The sequence below is a fragment of the Sinohyriopsis cumingii genome, chromosome 5, assembly GCF_028554795.1.
Source record: "Sinohyriopsis cumingii isolate HCF-2022 chromosome 5, ASM2855479v2, whole genome shotgun sequence".
In the NCBI taxonomy this organism is placed as follows: domain Eukaryota; kingdom Metazoa; phylum Mollusca; class Bivalvia; order Unionida; family Unionidae; genus Sinohyriopsis; species Sinohyriopsis cumingii.
The window spans coordinates 63,232,132-63,253,143 of record NC_142965.1 but is presented as its reverse complement, the minus strand read 5'-3'; the positions used below and the strand labels follow the sequence as shown (position 1 = coordinate 63,253,143).

The 21,012-nt window shown below is 37.1% G+C and overlaps 1 non-coding gene across 1 annotated transcript; it reads right to left on the bottom strand.

The window, feature by feature from the left end:
* Positions 1–9,318: 9,318 nt before the first annotated feature.
* On the bottom strand, positions 9,319–9,390 carry Trnah-gug (transfer RNA histidin (anticodon GUG)). Its single transcript has one exon. It is a non-coding gene; the product is annotated as a tRNA-His (tRNA).
* Between the last annotated feature and the right edge of the window lie 11,622 nt (positions 9,391–21,012).

The window sequence follows — 21,012 nt, the reverse complement described above, 5'->3', positions numbered from 1 at the left end:
ATTCCATGCTTGTTTCGCGTCACCTTCCAGCAAGTTGTTGAACCGGTCATCTTTGAAAAGCTCTCGAATCTGAGGACCCACAAAAACTCCCTCTTTAATCTTTGCTTTGCTGAGTCGAGGGAATTTTTCATGCAGGTATCGGAATGCTGGCAAAGTCCGGTCAATGGCTTTCACGAAGTTCTTCATCAAACCTAGTTTGATGTGAAGGGGTGGTAGCAAGATTTTCTGAGCCTCAACCAGAGCTGGGTGTTGGATATTCTTCTCTCCAATGGCTACATTCTGCCTGTGAGTCCATTCCTTCCTCATGTAGTGCATTTCCCTTGCTCGGCTATCCCACTCGCATAAGAAACACATGTATTTTGTATATCCTTGCTGCAGTCCCATTAAAAGGGCAACTACCTTCAAATCACCACAGAGGTGCCAGCTGTACTTGTTATACTCAATGGAATTCAGTAGCTGCCTTAAGTTATCGTATGTCTCTTTCATGTGGACAGCATACGCTACTGGAATAGATGGAAGAATGTTTCCATTGTGCAAAAGCACAGCCTTGAGACTCAGTTTCGAAGAGTCCACAAATAGTCTCCATTCTTGTGGGTCATGAGTGATTTTTAAAGCATTCATGAGGCCCTCAATATCGGAACAGAATATCAGATTACTTTCCTTTCTGAAGAAAGGCTCCAATTGCTGGTGGCGCTTTCGATATGCAGTAATTGTGACATCTTCTTCTAGAAGATTCCATTGTTGGAGTCTTGATCCTAGCAATTCTGCCTTGTTCTTTGATAAGTCCAAATCACGAATCAGGTCATTTAGTTCTTCCTGTGTTATTCTGTGTGGGGTTGATGATGCATCACAGTGAAAATCTGGATCACTGCATGCTGATGGACCAGGAGAAGAACAGGTCGACTCACCTTTGTCTTCGTCAGATGAATCAAGAGAATATTCTGCTGGAGGTTCTGGAATAGGAAGTCCCTCACCATGTGGAACTGGTCTCAATGCAGACGGAATGTTTGGGTAGACTATTCTCGACTTCTTTCGCTTCGTTATTCCGCCGGAAAGAGGAGGAACCAAGCAGAAGTAACAGTCATTTAGGTGGTTGCTTGGCTCTCTCCACACCATTGGGACTGCAAACGGCATTGATGACCTTTTGCAATTCAACCACTGTGAAAGCTGTGTTGTACATGTAGCACAGCATATATGCGGAGCCCAAGGCTTGTCTTGGTCACCAACCTTGCATCCGAAGTAAAGATGATATGCCTTCTTCACTTGAGAATTGATACTTTTCTTCTGGTTGGCAAATGTCACTTCCCCACAAATATAGCAAAAATTGTCCGCGGTATTAACACACTTTCGAGGCATTACTGTTCTTTATTGTACGTAAATGGATAAAATAATAAGTTTTATGTAACAGTAGCTTGAACTGTCTCGCACAACGTCTAAAATATTTTAAATGCTGAACCTATCTGATTGGGCTTTATATAGTACACTGCTTACGTCAGCTTCAGCAGCCGCCTGGCATTAGTATAATAGGCCTACACATGTATAGTACACTGCTGACGTCAACTTACTTCAGCAGCCGCATGGCATTAGTATTGCATTGCATCAGAAAATGATGCAATCAACTGTGGATGATGTGAGCATGATGGTATTATGCAATGTTACATCATTATTCCGGATGTTGCTGCAGTCCTACTGGAGAAATTTACACAGTGAAACATAGAAAATGAGGTATATGAATATCTTCAAAACGAGAGCCAATACAAATTTTTCACGGTTATATTCGTGTTCGGCACACCAAAATACTACAGATTAGGGCCTTTTCAAGTCAGTAATGATTTCACTGTTGACCAGTGTATTTGAATTGGACACGTTTGGTATTCATTTCGGCTTTATGTTCGCAACATATTTCTCGACCCCTCCCCCCCCCGAGCATTCTTTTGATCTGGAGATTTTGGCTGAGTGCAGTGAGACAGAGATGCTAAAAAATATCAGGTTCTATACGAATGCCACGTGATTCTCGGAAATTCAAATCTGCTAACGCTGAATATTACACATCTTCGCTATGGAAGGTCCCGATAACCTGTACGTAGGGTTACCGCAACATTGGCTAGCGAAGATGAATATTACAATAAACCGTTCACTATATGAGAAGTAATCGATTCTCTGGATCGGGTCCATGACGCTTCAGAGTGAAGAGATGATATCCAGTGTCGAACTTTGAAACACTTTCTTGGTACAGCTCTCAATACACTGCGAAACATTTTCAATAAAATTTGGGAAGCTGGCAACTTCCCACCGTCTTCGTGAGAGGGATCATTGATATTAGTACCGAAGCCTGGAAAGGCCATCCCGACCCTTCCAACTTTCGTCCCATGTCGCTGTCAAGCTATGTTTGCAAACGATGCAACGGGTGATAAATAATGGACTTAAAGAAACTAAAATCAGGCTGTCGGTGTGGATTCAGATGCCTGGAAAGAACAACAGATGGTATTATAATATTTGAAGCATTTAATAGAAATGTGTTCACAGTAACTGTCGCCATCATTATCGACTTGGAAGAGTTTACATCAAATGGACCTAGTCCATAATGAATGACAGATTAAATGTAATAATAAAGGGCCGTACACATAACCTTATATCCAGTTTTGTGAAATAAATAAATTTCAGAGCATCGGATTGACCTGATTGAATTTGGAGAAATTTTTTTATTTCATTTATGTAAACAACTATTAACAGCATCATTATTCTCTATGTGTATGAGCTCATTATCAGGATCATTATGTAGGTAAATGAAGAAGGGGTAAATATGTTGATGCTGATCAGGGTCATGGTTTTTGGGCATTCCTGAGTGAATGCTGTAGGCTATTGTGTTGTAAATAAACAAGGCTCATTAGAACATTGTGGTAGGTTTTTTCCATTAGGTAATGGTTGCTTTTGGAAATTGATTATTGTGACCTGATGTGAAACGGAGAACTATATTATCTTGTGACTATGAGGATTTTACCAGCCTTGTTTTGACATCTAGCACTTTTAGTTGCATTATGTTGTGACTAGTTTGGGTTGATTTTCTTTTTTTCAAATTGTTCAAGTGATTATTTTCTCTGGAAATACAAAAGTGCCCTGTTAAAATTCTTGGATAAAGATATTCATTAGAATTGTTAATGAATTAAAAACGAATAATATGTCTGTGATTAAAGAAGAGACTGTTGATACATCAGCACTTCGCAGACCATAACAGACAGGTCATCGCCTTTAATTTGGGATCTCTTCGGGACTTGAACTGAGTTTTATTCAGGACGTTTTATTACTAGGACTTGTGTCTCTAATTCTTGGATTATTTTCGGATTTCATTCGCAATACCGTATGTTCTTTTTTCTCATTTTCACTTTGTATTCGTGGGTAATAAATTGTTTTATTAAATTTCACAAAGCTTGTTGTCCTCACTCTTTTCTGTTACTTATTTTAAGAGCATAGACTCGTAACAAAACTATTTCTTTGCATTTCTATTGTTTACATACATTGCTTGGCTCAGTACTCTGTAATGATGGTTGTTTGTATATTTTCGTGTGTGGTGGAGACCACATTTATAAGGACTAATGCCAAATAATCCTAGATTTAATAAGAGTCGTGGCACATTTTGGGGAGCAGCACACAGTCTGATCCAGTTATACAGAAATTAATAGATTGCATACGAATTATAACACTTACCAGCGGATGTTTGATCCGATACACAATGAGTGACAAAGAAATTCTCTGGATGCATCTCTTTCAGAAAGTATATCTACTGAGGGAGCGAGGTATCACATTATCCGAGACGAACGAAAACTGGACCCATCGGTATAGTGACATAATATCTTCTAATCGATATAATCAAGCATATGATGTAAGCAGAATTATTTTAATTTGGTTCAAGCTTTTTTTCCTTGCATATTCTATAAAAGAATGTTATGATGATGCACCAGTAAAAAAAAAAATCGTGTGCCTTTTTTGAAATACACTTTATATAACAAACGTTGACGATATAATGTGAGGTTTGTATACTCGTGTAAGCTTTTCTCTTTAATTTCATGAACATTTGACAGATTTGTAAAATCGGTAATTTAATATTTTATGTTGCAATTCTTCAAATTTAAATGTGTTTACAAGGATGTAAGCTGGAGCGATTTTGCGGAAATTTTAATTTGTAAATTGTTTGTACGTTACCTTAAACTGGAAGCAAATAGCCATTTGTGTGTTGATATGCCTTAAAGAATTCCGGAATATGGCATAGATTGATACGTTTGCTTTGTTCTGTGCAAGTTTGTTAGATACGACGTTTCAGGAAGCAGTGTAGGGGGTCAAAAGCTATAAGTTTGTCGTAAAATATAATGCTGAGGTAAAAAAAAGAGAACTACTCAGCTATGCCATGTTCACAACAGACATATATGCCGTGACCAGGATTTGAACCTGGGTTGTCGCGGCCACAACGCGAAGTACTAACCACTATACGATCACTATAGCCCATAATGAGATCACATTAAGGCAGCTAAATCGACTAAAATGCAAATTCACACTCACAAGGTAATCAAAACATAAAACTTTATGAAGGATCACTCAGCACACAACATCGCCGTGTCTATGCATTATTATTCCGGCCGGCGGATTGGGCGCTACATTTTATATATAGAATCGGCCGTGTTTCCCATGGAACACGTCTCGCGTATAGTAATCTTTCTGAGATTGAATTTAGTGCATAAGTCTCTATGAACATCTCTAAAATATATACTTTTTCTCCTCGTCGTTCTCAGCGTTTGCTCGACATTTATGAAAAGAAAATTTCAGAAGACACTAGTGAGGGCAGTGGGAGTACACTGGAAGAAGCGAAAACTGCAGAATCTGGTCAGAATAATGCGAACCATAAGTTGACTTACACTCGGCTCAGGCCACAGGTGGTCGACGCGAGCTTGATGTCAAGAGAAAAAACCCAATAATCTAAAGGAAAAAATCATACAGAGTGACAAAAATACCTTAGATTACCCCCATGACCCGTTCTGACATAGGATTAGTACTAATATTAGTACCCTTACTCGTACCTCGTGGACAGGGTACTAGCATGATCATATACCTGTTAATAGAGCAATCCGGGTGTGATTCACACCCGGTGCTCTTTTAGCCTAATAATAACATTTTGAACACATTCCTTGCATATAATCCAATAAATTGAGTAGTCCTCTTATTTGATACCGGAAGTATTGAAAATCGTTGTAGAAATAGTTGTAAAATCTCGTTTACCTTTTTTGACCGATATTTTCGTTTAGATCGTCCGCCATATTATTTCAAATAATGATTACTTCCGTTCTCAGCCTCGTTTGTTTGTGTGTCATATAAGGACATTGACGCCTTATTTGGAAATGTAAACAAATTGTTGTAAAAATTTGGCGCCATTTGGGTCAGAAATTCTGCGCATTAAAAGTAAATACGGTATATCGGCAACTTTGAAATTCCACCAAGAAGCGATTATTCGCACTTGATTGATAATAATATAGCGTAGAATATCCAAAATATGGTCTGGCAAGCCTTACGTAGAAAAGGGGTCACGGCGAGAGTCTCGCGTTATCTGTCATGGCGGACAGGATAAGGTTAGAGTATACATGCCAATTTATTTTATCGTGCAAGGGCTTAATAAATTCAAAATAAGCCAAACTTCTTTCACAACTTGATTATACTTATATAGTTGATTTCTACACTGTTTGTTTTTCTGACTTTAGTGACGATTTTTTTGTGCTCCATTACATGATATGGGATCAGTTCGTAGCCTCAGCCACAACAAATCAAGTTGAGGCTACGACATTGTAGCTAACACAGGACCCTCTGTATCTTATTTATTATGATAGAGACGGTCCTATGTCAGAACGGGTCATGGGGGTAATCTAAGGTATTTTTGTCACTCTGTATGATTTTTTTCCCTTTAGATTATTGTTTTTGTTTTTCTTAACATCAAGCTCGCGTCGAGCACCTGTGGCTTAGGCTAGTTCTTAAGTTATCCCTGGGATATGGGAGCTTCTCTGGATAGAATATTGTCAGTCCCCATATTCAACATCAAAGTGAAAAGGATAGCGATATATTTTAATCCACTAACTGACTCCTCGTTATGTGTCGACGATTTTTTGAAAATCTGCTATTTAGGAAAGGGTGTACATCATATCTAAAGTTAGCATCATATTAAGTTCAGATAAGGACAAAAGAAGACGAGTTCAATTTTTCGAACTTTGAAGCTGTTTCTTTGCATTTCTGTTGTTTACATCAAATACTTGGTTCAAGACTTCTATAATGACGGTTGTATTATTTTTATTGTTGAGGAGAGCAGATTTGTGTGGAATATTGCCAAATCGTCCCGGATTTAAGACGAGTCATGGCACAGTTTTCTCAGAGGATCTTCTCCGGTCATACTAGTAGTCATTAGTAAGATCTAAACTTGACTGTTTTGATTGTAACTATTACGAGCAGATGTTTGATCCGATACACAATTCAAGGACAAAGAATGTCTCTGGGTGCACCTCCTTCGAAAAGTAGCTATTGAGAAAACAAGATAACACATTATCAGAGAATAACGTGAAATGGACTCTTCCGTATACTGCAAATCTATCTTCTAAACCTTATAATCACGTATATGATGTAGGCATAATGATTTTAACTTTGTTTTTAAAAAAATTGTATATTCGATTACGGGAGCTTAGGATGATGTACCAGTGGGGAAAATATCGCCTATTTAGGAATGCACTTTATATAGCCAAGTTCGGACAGATAATTTGAGGGTTCTGTTTTTGACCTTTATTTTTGATTTTATAGATATTTCATGGATTAGCGTTTTCTTTTTATATATTATCTTGGAGCACTTCAAATTTCATTTGGATGGAATTATCCTAGAAAGATTTTGCGGAATTCTTAATTTTTACAAATTTCGAAACTTTAATTTGAATTTGCACTATACGGACATTGTTGTGTTGACATCCCTTTAAGAGTTTTTACATATATAACTGTTACGTTTCTTGTATTCTTTGTAAATTTGTTCTGTTTCAGTAAACAGATAAGTGTGTCATTTGAGAGATTTTTTTTAAGCAGAAAATATAGGTTGAGAAGGGGATGTTAATTTAAAAGAAAGAAAATACATATCGACAGCTGTGCCATGTTCTAGATCGACACAGATTTTTCATGACCCGGATTCGAATGTCTGTTGTCATCGCCACAACGCGAAGTTCTAACTATTATACTCTTTTTCTTCTTCTAACCACTATACTATCACGCCTGTCACTGCTGAGCTTATAATGCTACCAATATGAACAAAGCAATCTACGGTGTTTACGACGGAAAACATTTTGCGTTTAGAATCCTTTCTGAGATTAGAATTAGTGCACCAACCTGTCTCAAAATCACTAAAATAATATTATTTCTCACCATCGTTCTTATTTCGATTTTTTTCCAAATATTTTTCCCGCACAGAGGTAGTAATTGGTCGGGGATCCATCGCACTGACCAACTACCTCACAGTTAATTGTAAGCGCAAATTGCTTACAGGTACACCTTAGTACATATTATTATATACTAATTCTAAATTCTGTACATAATTTAATATTGGCTGCGAGAGAGAGAGAGAGAGAGAGAGAGAGAGAGATTAAGTTTACCATACCAGATCACACCTAAGAAAAAGAAACCATCTTGACAAATATGCTATATCGTGGGCGCGATCTTTAATATCCTTAGTGGATGGTGTGTGTGTGTGTGAGTGTGTGTGTGCGTGTGTGAGTGTGTGTGTGTGTGTGTGTGTGAGAGAGAGAGAGAGAGAGAGAGAGTTTACCATACCAGATCACACCTAAGAAAAACAAGCCATCTTGACAAATATGCTATATCGTGGGCGCGATCTTTAATATCCTCAGTGGATGGTGTGTGAGAGAGAGGGAGAGGGAGAGGGAGAGAGATTAAGTTTACCATACCATATCAAACCTAAGAAAAATAAACCATCTTGACAAATATGCGATATCGTGGGCGCGATCTTTAATATCCACAGGGGATGTAGAGAGAGAGAGAGAGAGAGAGAGAGAGGAAAAGAAAAAGGGTGTATTTATTGTAACCATTTTCTACATGTATACACAGATATGCACATCCATATCTATCTATCCATCTATCTATCTATCTATCATTACAAGTTTTATACAGTAACTATTTTCTGTTTTCCTCATTTGACAATATTTTTACATTGTGTTATCATTTTTTAAACTGATTATTTTATCTTATTATCAGTCTCCTAATGAAACAATTACATAGATTAGGAGACAAATATTACTTGTATTACTTTAAAACTGTACTTCATTAACATCTTTGAAATTACTCTACTTATATATATATATATATATATATATATATATATATATATATATATATATATATATATATATATATATATATATATATATATATATATATATATATATATATTTGAAGGAGACTATTAGAGACAGTGGAAGTGTAGTGAGAAAGAAAAACGAAAACTGCCGATTCCAGTTACACAGGCCTATTGTAAGATTTCAACTTAACTGTGGCACGATTATATACAAATTAGCTTGTAACTCTTACATGCAAATGTTCGATCTGATACACAGTCGGGGACAAAGACTATCTATGGGTGAATTTAGAAATTCTCCTTCAGAACGTTGCAGCTATCCAGCACTATATCCAAGATGGATAGGTTCTTCTGTATGCTAACTTTCGTCTAAACCACATATCACACATATGATCTCTGGATAATTATTTTAATTTTGATCTAATTTTATTTTATTTGTACTCGATTAAGGAACTTTATGATGATGATGTGTTGAAAACGATATTGGGCCCTTTATGAATACACTTTATATAACAAACGTTCACAATAAAAATGTGAGGGTTGTATATTTTTTTTCTTTGATTTTATAGACATTTGACGGAATTTTGACATCGTTAATTTTTTATTTATCTTCGAATACATCATATTTACATGTAGCTGGATGGATGTAAAGTGGAGCTATTTTGCGGACATTTTAATTTCTACATATTTCGAACTTTGCTTAAAACTGGCACCATATGGTTGTTGTTTTTATGCCGTTAAGCGTTCTTGTATATATCACTGTTACGTTTCCTTTCTACTTTGCAGTTTTGTTATATACGATGTTTCAGGAAACAATTTAGTAGGTTAATAGATACATGTTTGCCATAAAATACAATATTGATTAGGATAGTGAAATTTTCTTTAATGAAAAAAATAAAAAAAAAATATCTGCCCAGCTTTGCCATGTTCGCGACAGACATTTTTGCCGTGACCAGGATTCGAACCTGGGTTGTCGCGGCCACAACGCGAAGTACTAACCACTATACGATCACGGCTATCACTGCTGAGCTATCAATCAACCCACAGTATACCTATAGGAAGAAAACAATTCACTGCATTTTTTAATCTTAGGGACTGTCATGATTGTTGTATGTCGTTCGTTTTTATTATATGGTGTGGAATTGTTATTTGTATGCGGTAGCTGTGACATTTTATGCGTTGGCGTTGACATTATACGCGGTGGCGTCTTTGGTATATCGGTACGTTTGATTTTACATGCGATAGTTTTGCTACCGTATCTGGTAGTGTTGTTATTATTTGCGGTTGTTTCCTCAATATTGTTTTCTCATTTATATTTCGTGGATGTTTCCTTATATTAGTCACTCAACTCCTTTTCCTTGATATTCGATAGTTATTTCTTTATATACAGGTAATTACATATTTTTATTCCGTCGTTTAATCAGTATATACATTGCTTATCTCATCATACGATTTTACTACGAGCAAAATGGTGACAGTCAGAAAAGTCGCTGAAACGACCGAAAGTTACCGATATAGGATTTATTTATGACGTTTGTTTCAAAGTACTTCTACACCGATGTTTCAAACTATTCCATATTTATAACTGAAAGATACAAAAGGAAAATACAGAGTATCAGTGAAAGTTTGCACGTAAAAAACACAACCGTATTGGTAAATTTTTACAGAGAGTACATGTGTACCTTTTTTTTAAAGTTAACTTTCAAGGTACAATACAATCTCACTGGCTGTTACTATCATACCTGACATGATGGGTTTGTGCACAGCGTACATCAATTTTCGATGAAGTCGACCGAACAAAGCTAAACATTGAACAGGGGTTGACCACCTAATATAGAAAAATGCAGCAACTATAACTGATTGTTGTTGTTGTTATAGGGTTTAACGCTATTTTTAAGCACAAGATAGGCTATACATGGCGGCCAGTATTAATGGTGGAGGAAGAACCCGGGAAAACTCCGGAAAGAACCGCCGACCCACGAGAAGCTACCGGCAAGCTTTCTCACATATCCACATTTGCCGACCCCGAGACTCGAACCCACGCAGACAGATGTGAGATGGCAGTGATCCGTGACGGGGGGGGGGGAGAGAGAGAGAGAGAGAGAGACAAATAGGTACGCTGTTTAAATGATATACCACGAGCCTCGTTTCCTTTTAATGAAAAATTTATACAGTGAGTGATATATCATTGATACAGCGTACATACTATACATATATTTTATTTATATCAGTAAATACTTATATTTGCCCTTTGAACAAAGTTAAAATGTACTACAGGCAGCTGTGTATTGACCGAGTGAATGAATAAACTCACATCCGCGAGTGTGTCCGCTACAAAATGTAGTTTTATGTATTTTGTAGTTATTCACAATCACCTTTGCGTATTGAGTAGTTGATTGTTTTCTTTTTTTAGTTTATATTTTTCTTTGCATTGATTAAATCAATACAATACACAATTATGATTTAAACATGAAAGATGGTTTTAATGATGAAAGTAGAGCACTGCAAACGCTAGGTTAGCTATGCCGTTCACATGAACGCTTAGCCAATCACGTACCGGCGCAAGGAAATTAATATGGAATAGAAAGTAAGAGAAATGACGATTCAACAAGAGGTAATTAAAATATATTAATATATTTACAGCTGATCTAAGTCATTATTCTGCTTTAGTAACAGTACCACCACCGACCATAAACTCTCTCTCTCTCATCCGTTGGTCGATTTGACTTTTACCATCATTCCTATGTCCAGAGACATCGTAGGATGACACAAACGAAAATCCTTTACGCTCGTCATTTCATAGCTTTTAGCCCGTGTCTTGCTACGATTGTCCAGAAAGAGAGAGAGAGAGAGAGAGTTTTAGAACATTATAATATGTTTAAGAAACAACACTAACAACAAAACATTAAATACATTACAGTATGTGTACCACGTAACCGGGAAATTTACCGTATAATATCGACATGGTTTACTTATATTGGGTGTTCAATTCCTATTACTTGATATTTGGTGGTTATTTCTTTATATACGGTACTTACATTTTTATATTCCGTCGTTTAATCAGTATATACCATGCGACGCGAGTTTATTGTTGAAAAAAAAATAATCTGAAGGAAAACAAATCATACAGAGTGACAAATATACCTCAGATTACCACCATGACGGCGAAATATGATTGGCTTAATGTAAGCTCTCATTAATTTAACACATTCAAATAATGCGATCATGTTAATACCTATTTTTGCCGGGGTACAAATAATCTACATCGTGATACAGTTCTCTGATGCATGGATGTTATTTAAGTATAACCTTTTGAGCCAATCATATTTTGCCGTTTTCGTGTGCGCCGCATAGTGTACAAGTTTTGAAAATGACAGTCGCTTGTATGCGATGTATGTGTAGTGCAGAAGACAATGTCTAATTCTTCCATGGAACAGGATTTCTAAAGTTGAATCAAGTTAATGGCAAGTTAGTCCGAGTTTCCTCTGACCCTTGCCACCCCATTTTTTTATATTTGGACATTTATGTTGGGGTGTAGGGTCAGAGCGCATTCCCTATCAAAAAGTTGGAATTCGCCGACACCATTTGGTGTCGGCATGGGGTAGCCGCTTTCTAGCCGACCCAGCACACTTTAAGGACCTTTCATCGAGATATACCTGCATGAAATCGATAGGAATATGATTTATTTTCTCAAAAATCGTGAGCCTAGCATTCGTCATGTCTTTAATCCCCTGATACACGAGACGAAAGCACGTCGTTGCTAAAATTTGACCTGGATCTGGCCATTTGTATTCCTAGTCACATGACTACACAACTCTCGCATCCGACATCTGAATGACATCAGAGGTCATCAGTCACGTGATATCAACAACAGATTTTTTCTAGTGTTGCTGTAGGAAAACAAATCGAACATATAAATAAAAGTAATATAATTTTTATAGAAAAATTAAAAAACAAACTTCTCAAAATATTTATTGTGAAAACAACGACGAAAATCTGTAAATGTTGCATAAATTTTGAAGAAAACCAGATTCACTATGAAGAGCACGTGTTAATGTGATAGTCACGTGACACCGACAAAAACGTCGCTGACACGTGTTGGGTACTTCTTGAAAACGGTTTTCTCCACCCTGCTGCGATACCGACAGGTTTCTGTTCGTTGCTCTCAGAATAAATATGTTGAGAATTAAGTGTGCATTATATTTATTTACAAATATTAAGTGACTTCTATATAATATGTCCAAATTCTATGTACAACAACTTGGGAAATTTGTTTATTTCGATATCACGTGACTATATGACCTCTGATGTCATTGACATGTAGGTTCCGAGAGTTGTATAGTCATGTGACTCGGAATGCAAATGACCAGATCCAGGTCAAATTTCAGCAACGACGTGCTTTCGTCTCGTGTATCAGGGGATTAAAGACATGACGAATGCTAGGCTCACGATTTTTGAGAAAATAAATCATATTCCTATCGATTTCATGCAGGTATATCTCGATGAAAGGTTCCTAAAGTGTGCTGGGTCGGCTAGAAAGCGGCTACCCCATGCCGACACCAAATGGTGTCGGCGAATTCCAACTTTTTGATAGGGAATGCGCTCTGACCCTACACCCCAACATAAATGTCCAAATATAAAAAAATGGGGTGGCAAGGGTCAGAGGAAACTCGGACTAATGGTAAGTAAAAACTTTTGCATCTACCTACTGTTCTGTAATTAAAGAAGGAATGTATCGTAGAGTCGCAAACAAGGTATATGTTGCTCTTTTCACCGGTTGTCACCTGAGCGCAACGATGTTCCGGCAGGCAAAATTCGCGAAATTCGCACGTTTTGGGGCTCGTAACTTCAGTTTAGTGCAACAGAGAAACGTCAATTATGGCTTGATGAATAGAAAAATATAGCAGGACTAAAACAAGCCATAGAGTATATTCGTGTGCTTTTAAAGATGGTAATAGTAGAAGGAAATGGCGGGTCATGGGTGGAACAAATTATGTAGGTGTGTGTGTGTCTGTGTGTGTGTGTGTCTTAGATTTTTAACGGAGCTTTAAGAATTTTTCAGTCATATCGCTACGATGTCTGCAATGTGGCAGTTTATAGTGATGTCTAGCATCATGCCGCAGACATGTAGCATAATGTCCCACCCAGTCACATTATCCTGATACCAGGCCGACCAGTCCTAACCCTAACCTCTTAATGCTGAGCGCCATGCGAGGCAGCTGTTAGGACCATTTTATAAATTTTTGGTATGACTCGGCCGGAGATCGAACCCATGACCTCCCGCATCTGAGGCGGACGCTCTAACCACTAGGCCATCGGAGCGGTATGCAGTATTTGGAAGTTACTTATCTTCTCTCTTATATAGTATGATGGAGAGGGTCCTATATCAGAACGGGTCATGGGGGTAATCTGAGGTATTTTCGTCACTCTGTAGGACTTTTTTTCCTTCAGATTATTTTTTGTCTCAACGTCAAGCTCGCGTCGAGCACCCGTGGATCTCATTACATGATTTTGCTATGAGGATGATGGTGATAGTCGGAAAACTTCGCTGAAACGACCGAAAGTTACCGATATAGGATTATCCCTGATGGCTTCAAAGTACCTCTACACCGATGTTTCAAACTCTTTCACAATTTCCAATTTTACCTTTACAAGTGTTTGAAAAATTCAAAATTGGAAAATTCAGGGTATCCTTGAAAGCCTGCATTTAAAAATCCGTTATTGGTAATTTTTCGATCGATTGATCGAGAGATCGAGATATATGGTTTGGTTTCTTTTATAGTAAACTTTCGAAGTACGGTATTATCTCACTGGGTGTTACGAGCAGGTCTGAGATGATGAATTTGTACACAGCGTGTTTCAGTATTGGATGAAGTCGACCGGACTAGGCCAAATAGATCTGAGCAGGTCTTGATTGAGCACCCAGTATAAACAAAATGCAGTGAATATAACTGAGAAAGCGACACACACACACACACACACACACACACACACACACACACACATATATATATATATATATATATATATATATATATATATATATATATATATATATATATATATATATACAACATTAGGTTATCGCTTCTATATTCTCTACATCTGTGAAAATTCCACTGATTAATTATTAGCCTTGTAATAAAATAGTTATAAAAATATTAGAAATTCCCGTCTTCTAAATGGTGCAGAGTTGAGTTTCATAGAAATATTTCTGCTTCCCCTCTCTCATTTATAAGGAAGATATTAGGGAAAGTATGAGGAGTGAGAGAAAAAAATATGAAGGCTGAACTTGCACCAAGTAACCTACAAGAACATGGGGCTTCGTAACGGTTAGGTGTAAATGTTCCATGGGATTTTAATATAGAATTCACAATACCAATGATAACAAAGTTGCATTAGCCTGTCGAGACTTCTTCGGTACATTTATTTGTAAGGAGGAATATGCATACTGTAATCTATTTAATGCTTTGTTTATTTTTATTTCTTTCTTAATGTTTTATAAAACCTATTAATATTAGGGATGAAACATGGATAGTTTTGCTGTAACGATACACATATCAATACAAGAGATGGGGAATCGATACAAAAAGATAGATACTTACCGTATGCAAATTATGTTAGTCTTCAGCAGTAGTGAATAATTATTGTTTTTTATTCTGAAACAGCATATGCAGTCCTAGGCAGTTATTTGTATTAGTAAAAACTAAAAGACTATTAAGAATAATCTCTCTCCGTCTGCAAACGGACACTAAGTGACATGGTTCGTAATCTGCCCCGTCCCCCTCTATGCTAATTATCTTTAGCCAGCAGTATGTTCAACATACCTAATATATCTCATACGTGTTCACATGTATAATTAAGTACTTTACTAATCATTTAATAACCACTTTTACGCAAAGTTTCAATATTTATTTGTATCTCGTCTACTTTGTTCGATTTGAAAGCTACACTACTGGCATGTCACACGGTGAAATATGTTACAGTGAAGTCTCATTGGTCGTTATTGCTTGTTCCCGTCCACGTTAGACAATAACCACAAATCAGAAATCAATGTAGCTTATTCCCTGCGTGACAAACAGGAAATCTTTTTAAAGCATATGGGAAACGTCGCGCAAAAGTCATTAATTAATATGTAGAGTACTTAAACAGAGATGTTGTCAGGATGTTAAGACAAACTGAATAAATAAGGTTTCAAAAATGAAATCAAGAAGTAAAGATACTTCTTTGAATACCTCTGTCTGCACAGGATATGTCATTAAAGGACTACAAACCCTAATACAACATTATTGAACAGATAAGAAATCTGGCATACAAGTCAGTACACTACTAATTCAAGAAAGTAAGTTTATGTTAGTAAAATGGTCTTATTTTTTTAGCAAAGTATCCAAATAATAATAGCTGTGAGCTCTGGAAAATTGTACAAAACATTATACATATCAGTTTCCTAACATTTTCATTGCTGACAAACTTGTTATGTATGTGCCTATTTAGAAGAAATCACAGAACAATATTCATGCGTAGATAAGGAACCGAGTGTGCTCAGAGTATGCTCAGAAATAATGAACAGATTAATGCTTATATGAGGCGACATCTTTAAAAGACTGATTTCATTAGAGCTGTAAGAAAGTGGAGCATGGAAAATAGACACAGATATTGAAGTGTTAGGTAAATATTAAATTACGGTAGTTTATTCCTCCCCGTCCTTTTTCACTCTTCCTTAATTTTATCTTACCAATGGGGGCGGGGATATCCCCATAAATAAAATCCTGACAGCGTCTCTCCTTTAATTGTACATGGGGAGCTAATTTGGAATTTCCTTGACTTTTCTGCGATGTACCAAATTGAAGTTACGGGCTCCGAAATGTGCGATTTTTTTTACTCTGAGACAAGTCCGAGCTCATGTGATAATAAGTATAACCTTTTGAGCCAATCATATTTCGGCGTTGACGTGTGTATCGCATAGTTTACCAATTTTGAAAATAGAGTCGCATGTATACAATGTATGTGCAGTGAAAAAGACAATGTATAATTCTTGAATGGAACAGGATTCCTAAAGTTGAATCGAGTTAATGGTAAGTAAAAAAGCTTACTTTTGCATATACCACTGTTCTGTAATTCAAGAAGGTATGCACCATAGAGTTGAAAACATGGTACATGTAGCTCTTTTCACCGGTTTTCACATGTGCACGCACTTGTCCAAAACGAAACAATTCGCGAACATCGCACGTTTAGGAGCCCGTAACTTCAGTTTGGGACAACGCAGAAAAGTCAATATGGCTTGATGGTTAGAAAAATATCTCAGGAGTAAAACAAGCCATATAGTATAGTCGTATGCCTTAAGAAACGGAAAAAGAAGGAAATCTAGGGTCTTGGGTGGAACGAATTATTTGTAAGTTCCGTACCTTATCTCTTATATATTATGATAGAGAGGGTCCTATGTCAGAACGGGTCATGGCGGTAATCTAAGGTATTTTTATCACTGTGATTTTTTTTTCCTTTTAGATTATTGTGGGTCTTTTCCGTCTCAACATCAAGCTCGCGTCGAGCACCTGTGTGCTGAGTGGGTAATGGTCCCGGATTATACCAACATGAGAACAGCAATCAACCGTGTTGTTTAAGGAACGGCATGACTCTCTTATGTTAGTATTTATAATGTTGTGTATATTGTCATTTTTATGCGGTATTTGTAACATTACATGCGGTGGTCTCGTTAAAATATCCGGTAATTTTGATTTTACATGCGGTAGTCTTAACACCATATCTAGTAGTGTTGTTGTCATATGCGATAGTTTCCTCACAATGTATTGTGTTTTCTGTATTATATTTGGTGGATATTTCTTTATATTCGGTGGTCAGCTCGTCTTCCTGTATATTCGGTGGTTAGTTGTTTATATGGGATACTTACATCTTTATGTCCCTTGGTCTAATCAGTATATACATTGCTGATCCCTTTATAAGATATTACTAAGAGGAAAATGATGATAGTCGGAAAACTTCGCTGAAACGACCGAATGTCACCGGATTATTTCCTAAAGGCTTCAAAGTACTTCTGCACCGATATTTCAAATGCTTCCATAATTTCTAATTTTATTTTTACAAGCGTTTGAAAGATGCAAAAGGGAAATACAGGGTATCCTTGAAAGTTTGCACTTTTAAAAACGTTACTGGTAATTTTTGCAGAGAAAGAGAATAACGCCAGATATTTGTTTTAGTAAACTTGCCAGGTACGATATTATTTTACTGGGTGTTACAAGCATGTCTGAAATGATGAATTTCCGCACAGCGTGCATCAGTTTTGGACAAAGTCGAACGGACAAAGTCAAGCAGATTTGAATAGGAGTTGAGCACCGAATATAAAGAAACATGCAGTGAATATGATAGAGAAAGCACCACAGGATCTCAATCTTAGATCTATTGTGAGCTGGACTAAGATGAGCATCACATTAATTTTCGTCCACATCGTTCTCACCGAGTGTGCAATTTTCGTTATTTGACTGCACTCCTGCTGCCTTCACTGGTATCCCCAGACATTGTTATCAAATTGAATCCACGTCGAGGAAACGCCGAAAGCGATGATGAGAGCTCGGAAGGTCTGCTCCGGTCAGACAGTTCGTTAGTAACATCTCGGATTTACTTTAGCTTGATTGTACACAAATTAGTCGCTAACTCTTACCCGCAAATGTTTTTGTTCAATACACAATCAGGGATAGAGACTTTCTGTGGATCATACCTCGAATGTATGCCGATTGGTGCCATATGGACCATCTTGCATATTTACGAAACAAGGATTAGAAAGAAGTTGGGAATGCGTAAAATTATTATGTCCTTCACAATTTCTTGGTCAGTCTTATTGTCAATGAATTCGTAGATGTAGCTGAAGTAGTGTATCGTTTTTCCGAAGATAATTCCGGCGAACAAAATTTATGATTTTTCGGTAAATTAAAGCACCGACATATATGGACATAGAACACAATTAATTTTACACTATTTTCTCTACATTTTTTTCTCAATACTGACATTTCCACTGTGTGACAATCAATACAAATCATATGCTAATCTAAAATACCTTCAAAGGTGACTTCACGGTGAAGTTCTTGTCAAAGATTGACATGCATGTTTTTGAGAGGCTGGACTGTCAACAGAGCAGCATGTAAACTGAACACAGATTTTACTTCCAGATCATCACCAATGCCTTATTTCTCACTGTGCACTGTCGCCGAAATACACACGGAAAACCACACCCTGAGTTCATATTCTCAAGAATAAACAATTACCTATAAATTCCTACCAAAACAGCATAAATATAACTCTTCTATCACCACCAAATTGAGAGAGGAAAATTTTTTCTAAAAATAGACTAGAACTACATCAACTGGAAGTATCTGATTCTATACGAGGCATATTTTTTTTTCGAATAGCCGAAGAGATCCGAATGTTCAGACGTGACGTATTGTACATGTATGATTTTTGAGATGATGGTATTGACATTGACTTTATGTATCCTACTCTGTGCACAAAACTGATTATTGAACTATGATAAATACTTTGAAGCTGAAAAGAGCCATCGAACATTCGAATCAGAATATGTCTTGTACACTATTCGAATATAAAATTAGCATTCGACATTGCCCTAGGTAGTTTGGAAGTATTTTGTAAAAGAAACAAACAAGGCAAGATGTAGCGCATGCAGCCTGGAATTCGTCTATAATAGAACAACAATAAAACAACTAATTCACCTGAAATGCAAACTGACAATCACAAGGTAATTAAAATGTTAAAATGGAGAATATTCACGCTGCACACATCATCACCATTGATATGCATCGTTAGTCAGGAGGACTTGTTGGACGGTAATTTGATAAGAGCTTTGGCATTGAACAAGGATTGCCATATCAAGTACACAAAGCTGTTTCGTTGAAAAACCAACTCAAATCAAATTAAATTGTCCCTATGACTAATATAATGTCGCACGTCCATGCTGCTGCTCACATATCTCCAGAGCCGACAAGGGGGAGAGGCAACCGGGGATATATCCCGAGGCACGGGCCCGTAAAACACTTTTTGATTTTATTTATTTTTTTAAATTGTTTGAACAAGAACTAGGAGAGGCCGGGGTGTTTCTTTCTCTTCGGCCCTGCATATCTCTGAGATTTTCATAGCCTACTAAGTACGCAACCTGCTTAAAATAAGATATCCACTGTCCTGTGCGAAGATCTGACAGCGACAGCGTGCGGGTTATGTTCTGGTAACCTATGTTATTACCACAATTGCTAACTTTTTCAGCCAATCAGATGAAGGGTTGCATCTTGACTTTTGGGAGACTAAGCATGGCTGAAGAGCATCAATATGTGCCGAACGATTTGATTCAGTTTCAAATTTCTGAACGCTGCAATTATATTGGTTAATTCAAAGGTCACCAGAACAAGATCCCTTAGCGGTCGCTGTCAGATCATCACGAAGGAAGTGGAGATCTGGTGTTAACCTAAGTAAATTGCCCCCCCCCCCCCTTCACTAGCCAAGGTTCCGATATCTTAACCTTATCAACACCTTGACAGATCGAAGAGATATTACTGTGCTTCGGGTCTATCAAAATTAAGTTATTAAAATTTGAACAGTGTTCCTACATTATGAAGACTAGAGAAGCACACAACTTGAATGGACTCATAAATAAGCAATCTGTATTACCGGTCAGTGTTTGTACAAATACCTTTCATTCAAATAAACATGTAATGGCTTTTTTCTGGCACGTAGTCATACTTTCGATGTTAAACTTACAAAGTATCCTTTTGAAATCAATTGCCTCCACCATTTTCGGCCGATGTACAATGCATCGCTGTTACATGTTATTGGTTAGTTGGCATTACATACTAAGGGAGGCAACTCATGAAATCCAGTAGATGTCGCAAGGACAAAGCAGTAAAATGTATGTTCGATCCGCTAAATTATAGATATAATTAAGATATCGGAACCTTGGCTACCGAAGATGCCCCTTCCCACAAAAAAATATCTATTGAGATAATTTGGAGCTGAACATGTAATTGGGATTTACCGACCTTCTTTACCTATAGTCAATCTTCAGTATTTAAATACGTTTCTGGTCATACCGAGTTTCAGGATAAAAAGGAAAATAAATTTTGATTCATTTTGGTCTCATGTACCCACCACTTAAATGTTAATTACTGTTGAAATTAGGTTGAGAGGTTTGAGTTCACGGTGTTATTAATACGGCTTGGCGACGGGAGCATCATTAAATGTGAAAGCAGAGAAAGAAGAAAAAAACATCTTGGATTTGGTAGCTTCATTGACATTAACGAATCTTCGAATTCTATCCAACACATTGAACGGATATTCGAATGTGAGCTTTTGGTATTCGTTTCAGTTCTAAGTCCCCTAAAAATTTCTTAACCCCTGCAGAGCATTCGTGCGATCTAGAGATTTTGGAAGAGTTTAGTGAGATATTGATGCCCAGAAATCGCAAATTCTGTACCGAATGCCACGTGATATCTCAGAAAGACATCAGCTAACGCTGAAGATTACAACGAATCGTTCACTCTTCGAGGCCGCCACATGTATAGCCTATCTTGTGCTGAGAAATGGCGCTAAACCCAAAAAATAATTTAAAAAAATATATATAT